General features: G+C 42.9%; 1 long non-coding RNA gene across 1 annotated transcript in view; it reads left to right on the top strand.

Annotated features, from left to right (window-relative positions):
- Window positions 1–472: 472 nt before the first annotated feature.
- The window catches only part of LOC138645850 (uncharacterized), a 64,579-nt gene continuing 43,189 nt past the window's right edge, over window positions 473–21,862 (top strand). Inside the window, exon 1 of the long non-coding RNA XR_011314778.1 lies at window positions 473–520. This is a non-coding gene — a long non-coding RNA (uncharacterized lncRNA). The remainder of the gene's footprint in view (window positions 521–21,862) is intronic.

Below are 21,862 nucleotides of genomic sequence, written 5' to 3'. Positions count from 1 at the left end.
TCATGTCTATGGGTTCGTGAAAAAAAATCAAACCAAACTTAGAAGACATCAGCGTGCAAGCTGATTTTCATGCACTGACACAATGGAGAAACTTTTTATTAAATTCTCCACATACAAGAAAATCAGATCACTCTCTGATCAAATTAAATGAAGATAATAATACCAAATAATTTGTGTTTACAATCATTTTCAGGAAGAAACTGAGTATTATCTGACAGAATTGCAAGGGTGTCAATACTTTTGGCCACAACTGTATAATGTTAATGTCAGGATTTCAGCTGGTTGATTTGCACACCTAGTACACAGTTAAATTCTCCTTGTATTAGTAAGATGTTAAATGCACAGACACAGAGGTTCCTTAATTAACATTCTTGGGCCTTGTGTCTGGGCTTTATTCCATGGTACAGAAGAGGCAATGTTGGGTTTTCTCCCACTTATTAATTGTTTCCTCATGTACTCTGTGTGAGAAACGGTTTAGAAGTTAGGACGGGGCGACTACCGAAGAGCTGCTGAGTTTGAGGTCAGTGTTGTGTTTGGCATCCAATGAACTGGAACTCGGCTTTAATATTACCCACTGAAAATTGGGGAATGTAGACTATAAAATGAGTAACAACATGGAACATGACTGAGATCATATAGTGTCTATTCAGCGTTAGTCTAATATGAAATATTGTATTAGTAAATTCATTATTGATCAGCATGAAAAATAACATGGAAAATTCAATAATTGTTTAGAGTATTTTTATACCCGCAAATTAAAATGTCTAATGGTGTAGCTGCCGGTGAGAATAGGATTACCAGCAGCATAATTAGTGAAAAGGATCCTCTTATGTCATGTTCTGGAAAGTTCTTTGGTGCTGCTTTAGTTCTTTGTACTCTCTACATATAGGGGTGCGCCCCTTTTGGGCTATGCACCTTGTCTACATAACTTTCTACAGACAGGTGTGAAACAGTCAGACCTGGATCCTGCTCTGTCTGTACTTATGTCAACATGTGAGCAAGCCCATTGATTCGGTTTTACTTTATGTTCTGCAAAGTGTAATGACTCATGTATTTACTAATGTTTAACCCCTTCATGACCGATGACATATAGGTATGTCATCAGTCCTGTCCCAGCCTTTGATTTGGGCTCCGACGTTGAACCCGCATCTTTCACTGCACATGACAACTGATCTGATAGCTGTCATCTGCCCCTAACAGCTGCAAGTGGATCCGCCATCATGATCGCGGGGAGCTGATGGGTTGGGATGACAGTCAGGCGTCTGCAGAAGACCCCCGTGCCTGACATTGTAAAGCTCCTCTGAACGTCAGCCCATGGCAGGCATTCATAGGATATTGTGATTTTTGCTACACATAGCAGGGTTGGAGCCCTGCTATGTGCAGCACAGACGATCAGATGATCACAGCTTCAAGACTCCTAAGGGGACTATTGAAGCCAGTAAAAAGTAAAATAAGGTTTTAAAAATATTAAATAAATTTAAAAAAATTAAAGTTCAATTTACCCCATTCAAAATAAAACAATCAAAAATAAAATATACACATTTGGTATTGCCACGTTCAGAAATGTCTGATGTACCAAAGTATAAAGTAAATTAATCAGATTGATAAACAGTATAACAACAACAAAAATCAAAACACCAGAATTAAGTTTTTTTGGCAGCCACAGCCACAAGATTGCATTAGAATGCAATAACGGGTGATCAAAACATGGTATCTAGCCCAACATAGTATCAGCAAAAACATGAGCACACAAAAAATAAACCGTCATCCAGCCCCAAATCCAGAAAAATTTTGGATTTTTTTTAACCACTTAAATAGAAGCTATACGTGTTTTTTCAGTCTTTTTTTCAAATTTTTCCTCCATTTTCCAGTACACTATATGGTAATGTCAATGATGTGATTCAAAAGTACAAATTGTCCTTCAAAAAACAAGCCCTCATACGGCTATATTTCAAAAAATACAAAGTGATGGCTCTTGCAAGAAGTGGAGGAAAAAACCAAGTTGAAAAAAGGAAAATCGCCTGGAGGTGAAGGGGTCAAATGAGTCTTCCTAGTAAAATAAAAATATTGTTGAATGTGGTACATCAGGGGCCACATCTAAATCCCATCCCAGTTCAAGTATAAAGATGTACTGCCCCCCACATGACAGAGTGCAGAACACTTATCTAGTTTTAACGTTGTCTGAAATGGCCATTTGCTACAAATTTATAATGAAGAATGGATATAATACACGCCAATTAAAGCCAGTGATCCTCATTTAAAAGGAAGCTATCATAAGAAAATGACCTATGGTCTGTATTAAATGTATTTAAAAATGTAAATTTCTTTCTTCTTCCATATCACAATCTGTAATAAAAATTAAAGTTAGAATTTTTCAATTTTCAGACAAGCCCATAGGGCTTTTTTTAAGTCTCTAACTTCCCATTGTTTCAGGAATTCCACATGTACATTAGCCACAATGTACAGACTGGTACCCTGTCTTTTGCATTAAAGCATTTAATGCGCGTGTACAAAGATCATTATAAAATGAGGGTAAAGCGGGGCAACTGTGACATAACCCATTGTGATTCATGGATCCTGTGCTGTCAGCTTTGTATAAAGTTATAGAGTTTAACTTTCATTGTAATCTTGCCTCTGATGATAAGGAGCCTGCTAAAAACTCTCCCTGAAAGGATGAAAAGTATAGGTCGAAAATAGACCCAGTGAAAAGTGTGAAAATTGCAAGATTATTAATTTTGCTTTTTTTTTTATTAAAAGGAACCTGTCACCCCAAAAATCGCGGGTGAGGTAAGCCCACCGGCATCAGGGGCTTATCTACAGCATTCTGTAATGCTGTAGATAAGCCCCCGATGTTACCTGAAAGAGGAGAAAAAGACGTTAGATTATACTCACCCAGGGATGGTCCTGCTGCTGGTCCGGTCGGATGGGCATCTCTGGTCCGCTGCGGCGCCTCCCATCTTCATTCCAAGACGTCCTCTTCTGATCTTCAGCCACGGCTCCGGCGCAGGCATACTTTGTCTGCCCTGTTGAGGGCAGAACAAAGTACTGCAGTGCGCAGGCGCCGGAAAGGTCAGAGAGGCCCGGCGCCTGCGCACTGCAGTACTTTGTTCTGCCCTCAACAGGGCAGACAAAGTATGCCTGTGCCGGAGCCGTGGCTGGAGATCAGAAGAGGACGTCTTGGAATGAAGATGGGAGGCGCTGCAGCGGACCAAAGATCAGTCATCCAGTCTAGTGCAGGAACTTGTTTTCATTGACAGCTCGGCCGTCCAATCTGGGACTGGGAGGTGCTCAACTTTCATCAGATGCTCCCTCTTCCCTTAGCTACTTAACTGGGCAGGCAGTTCCAGAGAGTTGCCAGTCATAGCTTTTAGCTCTGTGTGCCTTGTTTCTCTGTGCCTTGTTTTCAGCATTCTGACTTTCTGTTACTTTGTTGCTAGATCCTGGACTTTCCTATTGACTACCCATTTGTATTATGCCTTTTGCTCTGATGCGTTATCTTCCTGTTATTCTGACCTCGGACCATTACCTGACTACTTATTCATCTCTTCCCTATATTTATGAAGTACCCTCCTGGCACTTAACCTTGGACTTCTTGACTACCCTGAGTTACGTCTTGTCCGTGAGAAGTGACTCAGCGTCACAATTTAGATGTACACAATGTACATACTTGACTGACAGCTAATGAAAGGGGAAATAATAATAAAAATATTGGAGCTGCACATTGAAGATCATGATTAGAGATGAGCAAACATAGTCGGCCCCCTCTTTAATCGGCAAGCTATAGCGGTTACCGAAGAAGCTGCATCGGGAACCCGGATACCTGAAGCGCTCCTGATAATCAAGTGTCCGGCGCTGCAGCTGCTTGTGTCGCGGCTGAGTGACAATCAAAACACATGCATGGAGAGCCTGTGTGTTGTGACTGTCACTCAGCTGCGTCACATGCAGCGACGGCGCCGAACACCTGATTTATCACAAGCGATCCAGATATCCCGCTGCAGCTTCTTCAATAAGCGCTATAGTTTGCTGAATAAGGAGGGAGCCAACGATGTTCGCTCATCTCTAATCATGATCTAAAAAAAAATTGCCAACATTTTAAAAAATATTCAACACAAAAAAATAATTTAAACTATAGGTCATTGTCTGATGAAAGGGATAGCTTCTCTTTCATGGTCACCTTGAAAGAAATCCAGGCTAGACATTAAAATCAAAATATGCCTATTAGTGATGATCCTTTGTAGTAAATCAAATGCCAGATGTTAGATCTGTGGTCTGCAGCTGTGTCTCTCTATTGAAATGACATCATGCAAACGTACATCTAAGTTACCCTGGAAGTTTGATTGGTCTGAACAGCATTTCATTGGAAGTAACTAAGTGTTAACTGATTCATTTCAAAGCTGATAACATGTCCTAGGATGTATGAACATGGTAACAAACTGTTCAGCAGTCATCTATTTGCCTCCATGTAGTGTCACACACGCCCTGGCGATTACATGGCTTTTATTTCAACTCATAAATTCACTGTTTAAAGCATCCTCACCGTCACAGTAAAGAACCAGCTCCATGGTGAACATATGGGACCAGTATGGCATATGTCAAATTATTCATTATAAGCAGGTTGCTTTGAATTCTAAAAATATATTTGGGTGAACAAAGACAAATAAGAAGTCTGTGAAGAAAGTTCTGTATCTTGTGGCCAAAATCTAAAGAAAACATATGCTGCAATAAGTAAAGCAGAAGAGACTGTTCTGCTCTCTGAGAATATTCAGTAACCAATGTCAGAACTATTGCATTTTCCTAGTTTCTCAAAAGAGATTAACAAGTCGATAGAAGTTTGATTCACCAGGATTTTACTTAGAGGTCAAAATTCTTAATACAGAGCTGTAGGACCACAATAAGGGGATGAAGTATGGGTTCAAAATGATGCCGCGTGACATGAGCGATGATTCCATCATGCTAGAGAATCTGGCCGATTATGGTAATGACACTCGGGTCACACTCTGTCAGAGTTTGATCCGAGTGTCATCTCAGTGTGATGAGATATAGAATTGGAGCACAAGTGTGGAGAAGACGGAGAGCTTAATTTTTTCATCTTCTCCATTGTCTCTGTGAGCGGACATCGGACTGTGTTTAGATGACATCCGATTGCAGTTCGATGTTTCACACGCACCTATAGACTTGTATGGAAGCTCATGATCTGAATTCTGGAGCCACTTGGAGGATGTGGAACTGGCCAGAGAAAACAATAGCAGATCTACACTGCCCCATGGAATAAAATTGGGCGAGTGTTATCCAATAAAACATCGGATAGCGTTTGTCCATGTTATGCACTTATTTGATCGAGCCCTAAAAGAATCTGTAGGTTTACCCAACGTTTAGTAACAGGCTCCTGCTCGGTTGATACATTGGCACGTTAAATTGAATAGTGCTAAAAGGAACAGGCAGCAATAAAAGCTACTGTGTGTGTAAACAGCAAAGGGGATCAGTGGACATCCCTGAGATTGGACCAAACCCATCAGAATATTAATTAATAATCCCATAGATAAGCCATCAATGCTTAAAAGTTGGAAAATCTCTTAACACAAGATTCATAATGTCCAGGGTGCTGGGGTAGTTAATGTTGGTGTAAGCACTGCACGCTTTGAGGATTCTGCTGTCCAGGTGCTGGGAGCGGGCCGTTATGTGACCGTAAGTATGTGATTTGCATACTCCCGGACACATTCCGACTAGACTATATCCGGCTTTGCTCAATATATTTGCATTGAGTGAGGTTGTGCATGTCTAGTTGGCACGTGATCACATGTATGGAAATCACATACTTGCAGTCACGCTCCCGTTGCACCCATCATCGGCACCAGAGAAGCCTCATAGTGGGCAGAGTAACTGCAGACTTGTAGATTAAGACTGTACGAGCCCTTTAAGCTTGTTGCAAAGAGAGAAATTATTTGACTTATTTATTCTAGTGGCTAACTAATGCTTTGTTGCTGTTATTTTCATCAGTGAGAAAGAACAATGTTAATGGAATTCTGTTGTGCAAAGTGTGTGCAAAGTTTTCCCCCCTCTGCTCTGCTCTAAAATCTTTCATTACCAACCCCTCTTTACTTTCCCACTCCTCTTGAAGATTGGACCAGAGCCCAGATGTTAAAATTGCACCAATGACTCATTTAATAGAGGTCACAACAGCTGGATCTTGTTATATCCACAAGATGTGACTCCAAGCTGAACCTATCAATGTATGTGGGGGCTTCCATAAAGGTTAATCTTCTCCCCATCCTGAGCTGTCTTTACTTTTTTCCTTCTTGGAGGCTTAACCTTATTATTTCCGCCTGTTCTAGATGCCTGTAGTACAGTTGTGACTGCAGTCTCTGCTGCCTCATGTTCTGTAGGAAGATTTAAACAGTTTATGTTTTGCCATATAGTCATTATTAGTCTGTTGTGTCGTGTTTACACTGGTCATAGTGTGCTATAATCTAAGCATAGGGCTGGCATGTTGGGAGGCATTGCTACTTCAACCTCCCTCTACTTTTTACTTTCTAGGGAGAAGGGTGAAGGATTAGGCATTGCATAAGCCCTTTTAGAAGTCCCCCTTTAGTGTGACATCTGCATTGTCAATTCTGAACCAAATTATAGAGATTGTGTAGAGCAGGGATCCAGAATCCGTGGTTCGTGGATGACCCATTATATGTGGCTCGTGGCTGTCTGCTAGCTTGGTGCATTAACACTAGGTCTATCAAAAAGCTTACTCACGTCCCTGAAGCTCCTGTGGCTTCTTTGGTGCTATGCTGGTCTCTGTTCCTCATCCCATATGCTCACTGAAAATTGTGATTGGCTGCTGTGCACGTCAAGGCCACATTCACATGTTCAGCATTTGGTCAGTATTTACATCAGTATTGGTAAGACAGAACAAGGAGTGGAACAATCAGTGGAAAAGTATAATAGAAACACGTCACCACTAGTGATGAGCGAGCATGCTCGCCACTACTGGGTACTCGCCCGAGCATCCCACTGCTCGAGATGCTCGGAGCTCGCCGAGTATTTCCGGGCTTGCTCGGCGGGAGATCGGGTCCCCACCCTGCAAGTTTGGTGCTCTTTAGAGAGCCAATGAACATGCAGTAATTGTCTGCCACACACTTTAATGCCACAGCCATGTTGGTTGTGGCATTACAGTGATTGGCTGGCTACACAGCGTCGTCAGGTCTATATCAGACCTGGCACCACCATGCTCGTCACAGTCTACTACGGAATCAGGCAGTGTAGGGAGAGTTGCTGCTGAGCTAGGGAGAGATTTGCTTGGTTCTTACTTAGTGTGGGTATACCACATAATATACACATATCCATCTCAACTAACAGTCCTTCTGAGGACTAATAAAGCTGCATAGATATCAGTGCTAGGCAGGTAGGCAGTGTATGTGGCAGACTGCAGTGCCTATAGCAAGAGGGTCCATTCCAGTTCTGTCTGCTGCTGCTGCGGCTATTACAGATATTTGTAGACATAGCCCCAGGTATCAGGGGCCAGGAATAATATTTTTACAGGCCAGCTATTTAAAACTGTGGTTTGTCACTCACACACACGGATCAGAGATAAAAAGTATGCTCAACATTCTGCCATTTCTGGCCTCCCTTTAAATTTTGTTGCAGTGTGTTATCAAAGTTATTAACACCAGTTTGCTGGTAAAAATAGTTACCTACAGGCCAGCGATTTAAAACTGTGGTTTGTCCGTCACATGGATCACATATAAGTTCGCTCCAAATTCATCCATTTGTAGTGAAGGTGGAAAGTATTGTCCTCCATTTAAAATGGGCAAGGCGCGTTTTTTTATGTATTTTTTTATAGTAGAGAAAAACTTTGATTCTGCACTTAAAAAAGTAACTGTAGTGGTTCATGCTCGGAAACGTTCAAATGTAGCTGAATTACAACAATTCTGCAAAAATGAGCGGGTCAAAATTCCTCCAGAGCTTTGTAAAAGACTCATTGCCACTTATCACAAATGCTTGATTTCAGTTGTTGCTGCTAAGGGTGGCCCAACCAATTCTTAGATTTAGGGGGCAATCACTTTTTCACACAGGGCCCTGTAGGTTTGGATTTCTTTTGCCCTTAATACTAAAGACCTTCATTTAAAACTGCATATTGTGTTTACTTATGTTATCTTTGTCTAATATTTACATTTGTTTGGTGATCTGAAATATTTAAGTGTGGCAAATATGCAATAGAATAGGAAATCAGGATGGGAAAACACTTTTTCACACAACTGTAGATCTGTGTGTCATCATGTGGTGAAATATGTGTATATATATATATATAGACATATATATATATATGTATATATGTGTGTAGTGACATATGTCTAGGGTTATATGTGTGACTAGTGACAATGTAACATCTGTCCTGAAGGCAAGTCGCACCTAGGTGTTAATAGATACTTCCTTGGGACTAGTAGAAATTGTGTCTCCATATCTCACTAGGAGGTCTAGCTAGGGCCAAGAAGAAAGCTAACATTAGGCACCTCCTAGGTCTTGGAGGGGAGGTGTTAATTGTGGCCTGAGGTTATCTATTCCTGAGAACCTTTTCACAAGTGTCTCAAGAGAAAAATAATATATTCATTAGTAGCGCGGCCGTGGCCAATCAGAAAGCAGACAGCTGCATTTAACTACCGCATCCGGCCGGGCGTCAGAAGCCCTGCTTTGATGTGGGCTCCGGCGGTGCCCCCCTTTCGCCCCAATCAAAATAAATCAATAAAAAAATCAAATGTACACATATTTGGTATTGCCGTGTTCAGAATCGCCCGATCTATCAATTAAAAAAAGCATTAACCTGATCGTTAAACGGCATAGCGAGAAAAAAATTAGAAACGCCAGAATTACTTTTTTTGGTCACCGCGACATTGCATTAAAATGCAATAACGGGCGATCAAAAGAACGTATCTGCACCAAAATGCTTTCATTAAAAACGTCATCTTGGCACGCAAAAAATAAGCCCTCAACCGACCCCAGATCATGAAAAATGGAGACGCTACGAGTATCGGAAAATGGCGCAATTTTTTTTTTCTAGCAAAGTTTGTCATTTTTTTTCACCACTTAGGTAAAAATAACCTAGTCATGTTAGGTGTCTATGAACTCATACTGACCTGGAGAATGATAATGTCAGGTCAGTATTAGCATTTAGTGAACCTAGGAAAAATGCCAAACAAAAAACAAGTGTGGGACTGCACTTTTTTGCAATTTCACCGCACTTGGAATTTTTTCCCCGTTTTCTAGTTCACAACTTGCTAAAACCAATGAATAAGCCCTCACATGGCCAAATTGACAGAAAAATAAAAAAGTTATGGCTCTGGGAAGGAGGGGAGTGAAAATCAAACACGGAAAAATGAAAAATCCCAAGGTCATGAAGGGGTTAACCTGAGGGGCCGGTCTAGAAACCTGACCTCCAGACCAAAGTTATAAATTTAGGCTGCAGACAGAGAATTGTGTTCACATGATGGGGGCAGCCTGAGAAGCTGGTGTGATCCAATCTACATTCGTCCTACCCTCAGTGAGCAGAAAGCAACTACCAGTTAGATAATTTCTGTAAGTTCTCCTCTTTATTTTATACTGTTTTACATAAGTTGTATGTCTTTTTATTATCATATTTTTATACCTTTTTCTTATTGTAAGCATTGAACCTTTTGTTATTAAAGTATAAAACTTTAACAAGTTGAACCTTGAATGTTCTAAAAGATTCCATAGCCTAAAGTGTGTGAGCCTTATGAGTGATAGACATTACTAGTATTAATAGTCTGGGACTCATCGCCCCTGTATTCAGTGAGTGGTGGTAGCGTGTATGAGCGGGTGTGTGGCCTGGGTCGGTGTGTGATTTATGCTCCCATTACAGCATAGGACAGAGGTTGAATGCTGGACTGAGAGTGGGGAGATAGATTAACCCTTGCAGGCACAACCACAAGTGACGTGTGAGAGTAGACACATGACGAATAAGTGACACCACGGAGAAGGGATATGTGACACATCAGCATAGAGGTGATACTGAAAGCCATGGGACTCTATGAACTGTCCCAGGTAAAAGGTCTAGATGGAGAAAAGCAGGGGTCCTAAAACTGAACATTGGGGGACACCCATAGATATGGGGCAAGATGAGGAGGTGGTGTGTGAGGGAGAGGTACTGAATGTCTGGTCTGTTTGGTCTGAAGAGATCCAAGATCAGGCCAAGCCTGTGATGCCAACAGATGAGAGAATCTGTAGAGAGACCGGACCACTATGTCAAAGGCAGAGGACATGTCCAGGAGGAGGACAGAGAATCGTTGCTTGGATTTGGCAGTCATATTCCTCACCAACCGTTACACCGATGCCTCTACCCTGTGCCAGTCATTACACTGGCTACCCATCCACTCCAGAATCCAGTACAAAACTACTACCCTCATCCACAAAGCACTCCATGGCTCAGCACCACCCTACATCTCCTCCCTGGTCTCAGTCTACCACCCTAACCGTGCCCTCCGCTCCGCTAATGACCTCAGGCTAGCATCCTCAATAATCAGAACCTCCCACTCCCGTCTCCAAGACTTTACACGTGCTGCGCCGATTTTTTGGAATGCACTACCTAGGTTAATACGATTAATCCCCAATCCCCACAGTTTTAAGCGTACCCTAAAAACTCATTTGTTCAGACTGGCCTACCGCCTCAATGCATTAACCTAACGATCCCTGTGTGGCCTATTTATAATAAATTAAAAAAAAAAAAAAAGTTCCTCGCATCATGTTCTCATACACTTTATGCAGCATTAGCCCTCTGTATCTGTACTGCTACATACTGGTTCATGCAGCTTTACATGAACACCTGAGCCTTACACTATAGCTGGTCCGAATAACTAAAGCAATTGTTACCATCCACCTCTCGTGTCTCCCCTTTTCCCCATAGTTTGTAAGCTTGCGAGCAGGGCCCTCACTCCTCCTGGTATCTGTTTTGAACTGTATTTCTGTTATGCTGTAATGTCTATTGTCTGTACAAGTCCCCTCTATAACTTGTAAAGCGCTGCGGAATATGTTGGCGCTATATAAATAAAAATTATTATTATTATTATTATTATGTTAGTAGCTCGTTGTTGACTTTAGTCAGGGCAGCTTCAGTGAAATGATGGGGTGAGAAGCCAGGTTCTAAGCGGTTGAAGAGGAAGAGGAAGGAGAGGTGGGAGGACATTTCAAAATGTACGTGTTGTTCCAGCAGTTTTGAGGCATTCACATGTGGTCAAAATTGTTGGTACCCCTCGTTTAACCCCTTCATGACCCAGCCTATTTTGACTTTAAAGACCTTGCCGTTTTTTGCAATTCTGACCAGTGTTCCTTTATGAGGTAATAACTCAGGAACGCTTCAATGGATCCTAGCGGTTCTGAGATTGTTTTTTCGTGACATATTGGGCTTCGTGTTAGTGGTAAATTTAGGTCAATAAATTCTGTGTTTATTTGTGATAAAAACGGAAATTTGGCGAAAATTTTGAAAATTTCGCAATTTTCACATTTTGAATTTTTATTCTGTTAAACCAGAGAGTTATGTGACACAATATACAGGTCCTTCTCAAAAAATTAGCATATAGTGTTAAATTTCATTATTTACCATAATGTAATGATTACAATTAAACTTTCATATATTATAGATTCATTATCCACCAACTGAAATTTGTCAGGTCTTTTATTGTTTTAATACTGATGATTTTGGCATACAACTCCTGATAACCCAAAAAACCTGTCTCAATAAATTAGCATATTTCACCCATCCAATCAAATAAAAGTGTTTTTTAATAACAAACAAAAAAACCATCAAATAATAATGTTCAGTTATGCACTCAATACTTGGTCGGGAATCCTTTGGCAGAAATGACTGCTTCAACGCGGCGTGGCATGGAGGCAATCAGCCTGTGACACTGCTGAGATGTTATGGAGGCCCAGGATGCTTCAATAGCGGCCTTAAGCTCATCCAGAGTGTTGGGTCTTGCGTCTCTCAACTTTCTCTTCACAATATCCCACAGATTCTCTATGGGGTTCAGGTCAGGAGAGTTGGCAGGCCAATTGAGCACAGTAATACCATGGTCAGTAAACCATTTACCAGTGGTTTTGGCACTGTGAGCAGGTGCCAGGTCGTGCTGAAAAATGAAATCTTCATCTCCATAAAGCATTTCAGCCGATGGAAGCATGAAGTGCTCCAAAATCTCCTGATAGCTAGCTGCATTGACCCTGCCCTTGATGAAACACAGTGGACCAACACCAGCAGCTGACATGGCACCCCACACCATCACTGACTGTGGGTACTTGACACTGGACTTCAGGCATTTTGGCATTTCCTTCTCCCCAGTCTTCCTCCAGACTCTGGCACCTTGATTTCCGAATGACATGCAAAATTTGCTTTCATCAGAAAAAAGTACTTGGGACCACTTAGCAACAGTCCAGTGCTGCTTCTCTGTAGCTCAAAAGTGGCTTTACCTGTGGAATGCGGCACCTGTAGCCCATTTCCTGCACACGCCTGTGCACGGTAGCTCTGGATGTTTCCACACCAGACTCAGTCCACTGCTTCCTCAGGTTCCCAAGGTCTGGAATCGGTCCTTCTCCACAATCTTCCTCAGGGTCCGGTCTCCTCTTCTCGTTGTACAGCGTTTTCTGCCACATTGTTTCCTTCCAACAGACTTACCATTGAGGTGCCTTGATACAGCACTCTGGGAACAGCCTATTTGTTGAGAAATTTCTTTCTGGGTCTTACCCTCTTGCTTGAGGGTGTCAATGATGGCCTTCTTGACATCTGTCAGGTCGCTAGTCTTACCCATGATGGGGGTTTTGAGTAATGAACCAGGCAGGAGTTTATAAAAGCCTCAGGTATCTTTTGCATGTGTTTAGAGTTAATTAGTTGATTCAGAAGATTAGGGTAATAGGTCGTTTAGAGAACCTTTTCTTGATATGCTAATTTATTGAGACAGGTTTTTTGGGTTATCAGGAGTTGTATGCCAAAATCATCAGTATTAAAACGATAAAAGACCTGACAAATTTCAGTTGGTGGATAATGAATCTATAATATATGAAAGTTTAATTGTAATCATTACATTATGGTAAATAATGAAATTTAACACTATATGCTAATTTTTTGAGAAGGACCTGTAGTTCATAAATAACATTTCCCACACGTCTACTTTACATCAGCACAATTTTGGAAACAAATTTTTTTTTTGCTCGGAAGTTATAAGGGTTAAAATTTGACCAGCGATTTCTCATTTTTACAACGAAATTTACAAAACCATTTTTTTTAGGGACCACCTCACATTTGAAGTCAGTTTGAGGGGTCTATATGGCTGAAAATTCCCAAAAGTGACACCATTCTAAAAACTGCACCCCTCAAGGTGCACAAAACCACATTCCAGAAGTTTATTAACCCTTCAGGTGCTTCACAGCAGCAGAAGCAACGTGGAAGGAAAAAATGAACATTTAACTTTTTAGTCACAAAAATGATTTTTCAGCAACAATTTTTTTATTTTCCCAATGGTAAAAGGAGAAACTGAACAACGAAAGTTGTTGTCCAATTTGTCCTGAGTACGCTGATACCTCATATGTGGGCGTAAACCACTGTTTGGGTGCACGGCAGGGCTTGGAAGGGAAGGAGCACCATTTGACTTTTTGAATGAAAAATTGGCTGCACTCTTTAGCGGACACCATGTCACGTTTGGAGAGCACCCGTGTGCCTAAAAATTGGAGCTCCCCCACAAGTGACCCCATTTTGGAAACTAGACGCCCCAAGGAACTTATCTAGATGCTTAGTGAGCCCTTTAAACCCCCAGGTGCTTCACAAATTGATCCGTAAAAATGAAAAAGTACTTTTTTTCACAAAAAAATTCTTTTAGCCTCAATTTTTTCATTTTCACATGGACAACAGGATAAAATGGATCCTAAAATTTGTTGAGAAATTTCTCCCGAGTACGCCGATACCTCATATGTGGGGGCAAACCACTGTTTGGGCACATGGTAAGGCTCGGAAGGGAAGGTGTGCCTTTTGACTTTTTGAATGAAAAATTATCTCCAATTGTTAGCGGACACCATGTCGCGTTTGGAGAGCCCCTGTGTGCCTATGCATTGGAGCTCCCCCACAAGTGACCCCATTTTGGAAACTAGACCCCCCAAGGAACTTATCTAGATGCATACTGAGCACTTTAAACCCCCAGGTGCTTCACAGAAGTTTATAATGCAGAGCCATGAAAATAAAAAATAATTTTTCTTTTCTCAAAAATGATTTTTTAGCCTGGAATTTCCTATTTTGCCAATGGTAATAGGAGAAATTGGACCACAAATGTTGTTGTCCAGTTAGTCCTGAGTACGCAGATACCCCATATGTGGGGGTAAACCACTGTTTGGGCGCACGGCAGGGCTCAGAAGGGAAGGCACGCCATTTGGCTTTTTAAATGGAAAATAAGCTCCAATCATTAGCGGACACCATGTCGCGTTTGGAGAGCCCCTGTGTGCCTAAACATTGGAGATCCCCCACAAATGACCCCATTTTGGAAACTAGACCCCCAAAGGAACTAATCTAGATGTGTGGTGAGCACTTTGAACCCTCAAGTGCTTCACAGAAGTTTATAACGCAGAGCCATGAAAAAAAAAAAAAAATTCTTTTCTCAAAAATGATTTTTTAGCCCGCAATTTTTTATTTTCCCAAGGGTAACAGGAGAAATTTGACCTCAAAAGTTGTTGTCCAGTTTCTCCTGAGTACGCTGATACCCCATATGTGGGGGTAAACCACTGTTTAGGCACATGCTGGGGCTCGGAAGTGAAGTAGTGACGTTTTGAAATGCAGACTTTGATGGAATGCTCTGCGGGCGTCACGTTGCGTTTGCAGAGCCCCTGATGTGGCTAAACAGTAGAAACCCCCCACAAGTGACCCCATTTTGGAAACCAGACCCCGAAAGGAACTTATCTAGATGTGAGGTGAGCACTTTGAACCCCCAAGTACTTCACAGAAGTTTATAACGCAGAGCCGTGAAAATAATAAATACGTTTTCTTTCCTCAAAAATAATTTTTAGCCCAGAATTTTTTATTTTCCCAAGGGTTACAGGAGAAATTGGACCCCAAAAGTTGTTGTCCAGTTTCTCCTGAGTACGCTGATACCCCATGTGTGGGGGTAAACCACTGTTTGGGCACACGTCGGGGCTCAGAAGAGAAGTAGTGACTTTTGAAATGCAGACTTTGATGGAATGGTCTGCGGGCGTCACGTTGCGTTTGCAGAGCCCCTGGTGAGCCTAAACAGTAGAAACCCCCACAAGTGACCCCATTTTGGAAACTAGATCCCCCAAGGAACTTATCTAGATATGTGGTGAGCACTTTGAACCCCCAAGTGCTTCACAGACGTTTACAACGCAGAGCCGTGAAAATAAAAAATCATTTTTCTTTCCTCAAAAATGATATTTTAGCAAGCAATTTTTTATTTTCTCAAGGGTAACAGGAGAAATTGGACCCCAATAATTGTTGCGCAGTTTGTCCTGAGTATGCTGGTACCCCATATGTGGGGGTAAACCACTGTTTGGGCACACGTCGGGGCTCGGAAGTGAGGGAGCACCATTTGACTTTTTGAATCCAAGATTGGCTGGAATCAATGGTGGCGCCATGTTGCGTTTGGAGACCCCTGATGTGCCTAAACAGTGGTAACCCCTCAATTCTAACTCCAACACTAACCCCCCCCCCACACCCCTAACCCTAATCCCAACTGTAGCCATAACCCTAATCACAACCCTAACCGCAACACACCCCTAACCCTAATCCCAACACACCCCTAACCCTTATCCCAAGTGTAGCCGTAACCCTAACCACAACCCTAACCCCAACACACCCCTAACCCTAACCACAACCCTAATTCCAACCCAACCCTAACCCTAAGGCTATGTGCCAACGTTGCGGATTCGTATGAGATTTTTCAGCCCCATTTTTGAAAAATCCGCGGCACTACGTTTTACCTGCGGATTTACCGCGGATTTCCAGTGTTTTTTGTGCGGATTTCACCTGTGGATTCCTATTGAGGAACAGGTGTAAAACGCTGCGGAATCCGCACAAAGAATTGACATGCTGCGGAAAATACAAAGCAGCGCTTCCGCGCGGTATTTTCCGCACCATGGGCACAGCGGATTTGGTTTTCCATATGTTTACATGGTACTGTAAACCTGATGGAACACTGCTGCGGATCCGCAGCCAAATCCTCACCGTGTGCACATAGCCTAATTCTAAAGGTATGTGCACACGCTGCGGAAAACGCTGCGGATCCGCAGCAGTTTCCCATGAGTTTACAATTCAATGTAAACCTGTGGGAAACAAAAATCGCTGTACACATGCTGCAGAAAAACTGCACGGAAACGCAGCAGTTTACATTTCGCAGCATGTCACTTCTTTCTGCGGATTCCGCAGCGGTTTTACAACTGCTCCAATAGAAAATCGCAGTTGTAAAACCGCAGTGAAATGCGCAGAAAAACCGCGGTAAATCCACGATAAATCCACAGCGGTTTAGCCCTGCGGATTTATCAAATCCTCTGCGGAAAAATCCGCAGAGGACCAGAATACGTGTGCACATCCCGAACCCTAACCCTACCCCTAACCCTAACCCTACCCCTAACCCTACCCCTAACCCTACCCCTAACCCTACCCCTAACCCTAACCCTAACCCTACCCCTAACCCTAACCCTATCCCTACCCCTAACCCTAACCCTAGTTCTTACCCCAACATTAGTGGGAAAAAAAATTCTTTTTTTTTTTTTATTGTCCCTACCTATGGGGGTGACAAAGGGGGGGGGTCATTTACTATTTTTTTTATTTTGATCACTGAGATAGATTATATCTCAGTGATCAAAACTCATTTTGGAACGAATCTGCTGGCCAGCAGATTCGGCGTGCGCACTGCACATGCGCCCGCCATTTTGGAAGATGGCGGCGCCCAGGAAAGAAGACGGACGGACCCCCGGAGGCTAGGTAAGTATAAGGGGGGGGGGGAGATCAGGGCACGGGGGGGCGTCGGAGCACGGGGGGATGGATCGGAGCATGGGGGGGTGGATCGGAACACGGGGGGGTGGATTGGAGCACGGGGTGGGGGATCGCTGTGCGGGGGGTGGATCGGAGCACGGGGGGGGATCGCAGTGCGGGGGTGGATCGGAGTGCGGGGGTGTTTGATTGGAGCACGTGGGGAGTGATTGGAGCACGGGGGAGCGGAGCACAGGACGGGGGAGCGGAGCACAGGATGGAGGGGAGCGGACCACAGATCGGGGGGCTGGGGGGGCAATCGGTGGGGTGGGGTGGGGGCACATTAGTGTTTCCAGCCATGGCCGATGATATTGCAGCATCGGCCATGGCTGGATTGTAATATTTCACCAGTTTTTTAGGTGAAATATTACAAATCGCTCTGATTGGCAGTTTCACTTTCAACAGCCAATCAGAGCGATCGTAGCCACGGGGGGGGGGGTGAAGCCATCCCCCCTGGGCTAAACTACCACGCCCCCTGTCCCTGCAGATCGGGTGAAATGGGAGTTAACCCTTTCACCCGATCTGCAGGGACGCGATCTTTCTGTGACACGGCATATGCGTCACAGGTCGGATTGGCACCGACTTTCATGACGCATACGCTGTGTCACAGGTCGGGAAGGGGTTAATGACAGAAAAACCCACAATGGTCACAGAAATAACTTGAATCTGACAAAAGCAATAATAAATAAAAAATCTATGAAAATAAACAAATGAAAGTCAGACATTGCTTTTCAACCATGCTTCCACAGAATTAAAAATAAAAATAAACTCATGAAATAGCATTGCACAACCTTTTGATGCAATCACTTCAATCAAACGATTTCTGTAACTGTCAATGAGACTTCTGCACCCCTCGACAGGTATATTGGCCCACTCCTCAAGAGCAAACTGCTCCAGTTGTCTCGTGTTTGAAGGTTGCCTTTTCCAGAAGGCATGTTTCAGCTCTTTCCAAAGATGCTCAATAGGATTTAGGTCAGGGCTCATAGAAGGCCACTTCAGATTAGTCCAATGTTTTCCTCTTAGCCATACTTGGGTGTTTTTAGCTGTTGTAAGACCCATGAACTGTGATTGAGAGCAAGCTTTCTGACACTGGGCAGCACGTTTCTCTCTAGAATCCCTTGCTAGTCGAGATTTTATTGTACCCTGCACATATTCTAGACACCCTGTGCCAGATGCAGCAAAGCAGCCCCAGAACAGAACAGAGCCTCCTCCATGTTTCACAGTAGGGATAGTGTTCTTTTCTTGTTATTCTTCAATTTTCCATCTGTGAACATAGAGCTTATGTGCCTTTCCAAAACGTTCCATTTTGTCTCATCTGTCAATAGGACATTCTCCTAGAAGCTTGGTGGCTTGTCAAGATGTAGTTTGGCAAATTCCAGTCTGGCTTTTTTATGATTTTTTTTCAACAATGGTGTCCTCCTTGGTCATCTCTCATGAAGTCCACTTTGGCTCATACAACGACGGATGGTGCGATCTGACACTGATGTTCCTTGAGCTTGAAGTTCAGCTTTAATCTGTTTAGACGTTTTTCTGGGATCTTTTGTTACCATTCGTATTAATAATAATAATTTTATTGATATAGCGCCAACATATTCCACAGCGCTTTACATTAGAGAGGGGATTTGTACAGACAATAAACATTACAGTATAACAATAATCACAGTTCAAAACAGATACCCAGAGAAATGAGGGCCCTGCTCGCAAGCTTACAATCTATGAGGAAAAAGGGGAGACACGAGAGATAGATGGTAACAATTGCTTTCATTGTTCGGACCAGCCATAGTGTAAGGATTGGGTGTTCATGTAAAGCTGCATGAACCATTTAACAGCCTTAAATATGTAACAGTACAGACACAGAGGGCTAATTAACTGCATAAAGTGTATGAGAACATGAGGAACCTGATTATGGTTTAAGTTTTCTGAATGGGCCACACAGGGGTGGTTAGGTTAATGCGTTGAGGCGGTAGGCCAGTCTGAACAAATGCGTTTTTAGGGCACGCTTAAAACTGTGTGGACTGGAGATTAATCGTATTAACCTGGGTAGTGCATTTCAAAGAATTGGCGCCACACGTGAAAAGTCTTGGAGACGGGAGGGGGAGGTTCTGATTTTGAGGATTTTAACCTCTGGTCATTAGCAGAACGGAGAGCAAGGGTTAGGGTAGTAGACTGAGACCAGGGAGGAGATGTAGGGTGGTGCTGATCCGTGGAGTGCTTTGTGGATGAGGGTAATAGTTTTGTACTGGATTCTGGAGTGGATGGGTAACCAGTGTAATGACTGGCACGAGGTAGAGGCATCGGAATAACGGTTGGTGAGGAATATGATCCTGGCTGCAGCATTCAGGACAGATTGGAGTAGGGAGAGTTTGGTAAGTGGGAGGCTGATTAGTAGAGAGTTACAATAGTCCAGACCGGGAATGAATGAGTGAAACAGTAAGAGTTTTTGCAGAGTCGAAAGTAAGAAAAGGGCGAATTCTAGAAATGTTTTTGAGATGCAGATAAGAAGAGAGAGCCAGTGATCGGACATGGGGGGTGAATGAAAACTCGGAATCAAGTATGACCCCAAGGCAGCGGGCATTTTGCTTGGGAGTAATGGTGGAACCACACACGGAGATGGCAATGTCAGGCAAAGGTAGGTTGATAGAAGGAGAGCACACGAGCTGTTCAGTTTTTGACAGGTTCAGTTTCAGATAGAGGGAGGACATGATGTTAGAGACAACAGTAAGACAATCCCTGGTGTTATCTAGAAAGGCAGGCGTGATATCAGGAGCAGAAGTGTATAATTGTGTGTCATCAGCATAGAGATCATACTGGAAACCAAATCTACTGCTTGTTTGTGTGATGCCCCAGGGTCCTGGTCGTCACATTGACATTGCTTTCCTCACGGAGAGAGTGATGTTATGCTTGGAGGCAAGGAAGGATAACTCTCACCAAGTAAACACAAACATGCAACATGATCACACTCCAGGCCACAAAGGGGAGGTTTTGATTCTATTCCTAGGTGACTCCCCTACATATATTGTGGTTTGGAGGGAAAGTGAGTCAAATAGTGCCAGAGAGCAAACTGGAGCAGTCTGAGGCAGGAAGAATGTATGAGGAGCCATGCAGCCATGAGAAAGTGCTGCAGCTCCCGGACAGAGATACATAGTAACATAAATAGTAACATAGTTAGTAAGGCCGAAAAAAGACATTTGTCCATCCAGTTCAGCCTATATTCCATCATAATAAATCCCCAGATCTACGTCCTTCTACAGAACCTAATTGTATGATACAATATTGTTCTGCTCCAGGAAGACATCCAGGCCTCTTTTGAACCCCTCGACTGAGTTCGCCATCACCACCTCCTCAGGCAAGCAGTTCCAGATTCTCACTGCCCTAACAGTAAAGAATCCTCTTCTATGTTGGTGGAAAAACCTTCTCTCCTCCAGACGCAAAGAATGCCCCCTTGTGCCCGTCACCTTCCTTGGTATAAACAGATCCTCAGCGAGATATTTGTATTGTCCCCTTATATACTTATACATGGTTATTAGATCGCCCCTCAGTCGTCTTTTTTCTAGACTAAATAATCCTAATTTCGCTAATCTATCTGGGTATTGTAGTTCTCCCATCCCCTTTATTAATTTTGTTGCCCTCCTTTGTACTCTCTCTAGTTCCATTATATCCTTCCTGAGCACCGGTGCCCAAAACTGGACACAGTACTCCATGTGCGGTCTAACTAGGGATTTGTACAGAGGCAGTATAATGCTCTCATCATGTGTATCCAGACCTCTTTTAATGCACCCCATGATCATGTTTGCCTTGGCAGCTGCTGCCTGGCACTGGCTGCTCCAGGTAAGTTTATCATTAACTAGGATCCCCAAGTCCTTCTCCCTGTCAGATTTACCCAGTGGTTTCCCATTCAGTGTGTAATGGTGACATTGATTCCTTCTTCCCATGTGTATAACCTTACATTTATCATTGTTAAACCTCATCTGCCACCTTTCAGCCCAAGTTTCCAACTTATCCAGATCCATCTGTAGCAGAATACTATCTTCTCTTGTATTAACTGCTTTACATAGTTTTGTATCATCTGCAAATATCGATATTTTACTGTGTAAACCTTCTACCAGATCATTAATGAATATGTTGAAGAGAACAGGTCCCAATACTGACCCCTGCGGTACCCCACTGGTCACAGCGACCCAGTTAGAGACTATACCATTTATAACCACCCTCTGCTTTCTATCACTAAGCCAGTTACTAACCCATTTACACACAATTTCCCCCAGACCAAGCATTCTCATTTTGTGTACCAACCTCTTGTGCGGCACGGTATCAAACGCTTTGGAAAAATCGAGATATACCACGTCCAATGACTCACCGTGGTCCAGCCTATAGCTTACCTCTTCATAAAAACTGATTAGATTGGTTTGACAGGAGCGATTTCTCATAAACCCATGCTGATATGGAGTTAAACAGTTATTCTCATTGAGATAATCCAGAATAACATCCCTCAGAAACCCTTCAAATATTTTACCAACAATAGAGGTTAGACTTACTGGCCTATAATTTCCAGGTTCACTTTTAGAGCCCTTTTTGAATATTGGCACCACATTTGCTATGCGCCAATCCTGCGGAACAGACCCTGTCGCTATAGAGTCCCTAAAAATAAGAAATAATGGTTTATCTATTACATTACTTAGTTCTCTTAGTACTCGTGGGTGTATGCCATCCGGACCCGGAGATTTATCTATTTTAATCTTATTTAGCCGGTTTCGCACCTCTTCTTGGGTTAGATTGGTGACCCTTAATATAGGGTTTTCATTGTTTCTTGGGATTTCACCTAGCATTTCATTTTCCACCGTGAAT

This window comes from Ranitomeya imitator, chromosome 7, assembly GCF_032444005.1.
Source record: "Ranitomeya imitator isolate aRanImi1 chromosome 7, aRanImi1.pri, whole genome shotgun sequence".
Lineage (NCBI taxonomy): Eukaryota > Metazoa > Chordata > Amphibia > Anura > Dendrobatidae > Ranitomeya > Ranitomeya imitator.
This window is presented reverse-complemented; position numbering and strand designations above follow the sequence as displayed.